Genomic DNA, 2,998 nt, shown 5'->3' with positions numbered 1-2,998 from the left:
CACTTCAGATGCAGCTTCTGAGCCACTTTTTGCAGATGTTGCTGATACTGGTTTCATTTGATTGGTAACATCCCAATAGTTTCTTATTATTCTAATTACATTTATAGATTAAACATAGGAATGATGCTTTCATTTGATTAGGGTTAGAAAAAGAGCTTTATAAAGGTTAAAATACACCTGGAAATCTAATTTTGGGGCAAATATTGACCCTTAATGGAAAAATAGTTTTCTGTCGCTGCAATGAACTGGCCACCACAGAGATTATGAAGAATATGTGTGATTCAGCTGTTCATGACAGGCCTAAACCAACCAGGATACCAGCACACAACCGTGTGTTTATTCTTAGATACATAATATAATATTTATGTACTGTTCTTAGTCTATCAATACAACTGTTTGTCTCGTTTTAGCAGTTAATTAATGAGTGATGGTTTGGATACTTGTTGCATATGTATCTGGAAAACATGCATGTGTGGGGAATTAAATGCAAACTCAAATATTTAAATTGGTCTTGGCAAAAATCCTACGTTTACTCCAAAGCGAAGTGTGTTCCACTAAAGCATCACATGTCGTGTTCAAGCACTGAACGGTCACAAGTAGCTCATGATTATTTCATTTGTGCGCATCCATGAAGAGATAGTTAATATTAATCTCATGTATTTACTGTTCTGTTAGACCAGTCTCATTTCTGCGCAATGTTCCAGTTAAAACTTGTATTATTTAAATCAAAATGTTCTGCGAAATAATTTGCCTAAACGTATTTTAAACGAGTCGCATGTTTAAACCACCGTTGATTATGATTTCACTTTTCTAGCTTTAGTTAGTGTGTAATGTTGTGTTTTCTAACTGTAGTTAGTGTGTAATGTTGCTGTTTGATCATAAACAACATCTGCAAAGTTACAACACTCAAAGTTCAGAGCAAAGGGAGATATTTGCTTTTAAAGAAAAGGACTACAACAAACGGCTGGTAGGAACTACACAACATTCCTCCCGGGTTAGTGACATCACCAACCCTAAAATTTACATAACCCCGCCCCCTGAACACGCAGTCCATGTTGAGAAGAGGAAGAGTTGCTGTAGTCGAGCACATCTGTGAGTCAGCTCAAACTTTAGCATCCATCTTTTCACATGCAATAGAAAGTCACTCTGTGTGCATCTCACAACAGTTCCTATACGAGCGGTTTATAGATTATCATGACAGAATATGCTAATTGAAGATAGTTAACTGCACATCAGCAACATAAATTCATCAACTAACCAATCAGAGACGTCCTGTTCTTCTACATGTCACTTCTTCTTGAGTCTCTCCATCTTTGTCTGACTCTGGTTTAACATTAAAGGCAGAACAGTTTCTGTCATTTTAGTGTGTGTGTGTGTGTGTGTGTGTGTGTGTGTGTGTGTGTGTGTGTGTGAGGTAATCGCAGCTGCTAACACACACCAGCTCTTGAAACCCCGCCCTCTGCAGCAGCTCATTTGCATTTAAAGGGCTAGGCACAAAAGGTCCATTTTCTCAAACCCTATTTTTGGGGCATTTTTGTGCTTAAACACACACACACACACACACACACACACACACAAACAAACACACACACACACACACACACACACACACACACACACACACACACACACACACACACATCATGTCAAATAAGCAAACCGTAGTGCTTTACAGTGGACACTTAAAGGTTTTGGTAACACTTTACAATAAGAGTGCACTAATAAGCATTAGGTTCTCTAAGCGATCCTGGGTGACGTCACTTCTTGTTGACGTTCGAACTATTGTCAAACAAAACGGAGGCTAGCTAGACCCTCCCTCCTCCTCCTCACCCGCGCAATAACCCCCCAAACCTCACAACCAAATCCTTCTTGTCGGTGATTGGCTGGAACACTGTTTGTTATGTTGTGGTGCGGGTTAGTCCAGTCTGTTTTTGCTGCTGTTTGTGGAGCCTGGGGTGTCTACAGAGACCGCGTTGTTTTACAGTGTGTTCAGGAGACAGACAGCTAGCGGATAGTGAGGAGATATTTGCTGTATGTGACAAAAAAAATTTTTGGCCTAAAAAATGCGTGACATCGCTTAGAGCACCTTTAACTAATGCACAGATAATACTGAATTAATGTATTACTAATGATTATCTAAGCTATTCATTAATGATTGCCTCATTAGCAACTAATGAAGAGTCTGTCTGGTTAATATATTAGTTCATATATGAATTGTTATTAATTAAATGTGTAAGTGTGTATTAATTCTATAATACCTTATTTTATTAACTAGTGTTAATTAATTTGTTAATTACTGTTAAATACTGACATTTCAGTTCTAGCATTATTCATCATCAAAATAAATACCTCTAGCTTATGTTTATTTCATAGGCTATACTTACATTTTTCATTCTTGTTTTGTTCTGAATAGCGTTTGATCCTAAGGATTTGTTGTGGAGTGAGGGGAACTAAACTGCATGTTTGTAAACATTTATTTTTATTTACCGGTATTTTACATTATTTTTGAATGTAATAATAAAATGCGACTGATACTGCGATGTTTGTTTCTGTCCTGTTGTATTTTTAATAAGTCCATATTTACAGATGGGGTTGTGCCAATAAAACTATTGTGCTCATTACTCATTACTCCACCCACACCAACTGTGGGTTTCATCAGGAGGAGGTCCTTGGGAACTTTTCTAATTTAAAATACGTGCTGTCCTCTACGCCTCTGGGAATAACCTGTTTTTGCACATTTCACAATGACTGTGCATCCTCAATGATTTATGTATTCAACCTCATTTATAACATCATTAGAAGAGCTGGAAGAAATGACAGAAGGTTTTGATGCAGCAGAAGAACTGCAGGTTTCAGTAGCAATGATGCAGTAAAATATACTATTTATTTGTAATTTGTTTAACAGGGAAATACCAAACATTAATTTATTAACAACTAAAAATGAAGGTACATTTTTTTATTTAAAATAATATAAAGAAGGACAAGTTGGGACAAAGGC

Source organism: Phoxinus phoxinus (assembly GCF_949152265.1).
Source record: "Phoxinus phoxinus genome assembly, chromosome: 5".
Classification (NCBI taxonomy): domain Eukaryota; kingdom Metazoa; phylum Chordata; class Actinopteri; order Cypriniformes; family Leuciscidae; genus Phoxinus; species Phoxinus phoxinus.
The sequence above is the reverse complement of the archived record's forward strand: the minus strand, read 5'-3'. Positions refer to the sequence as shown.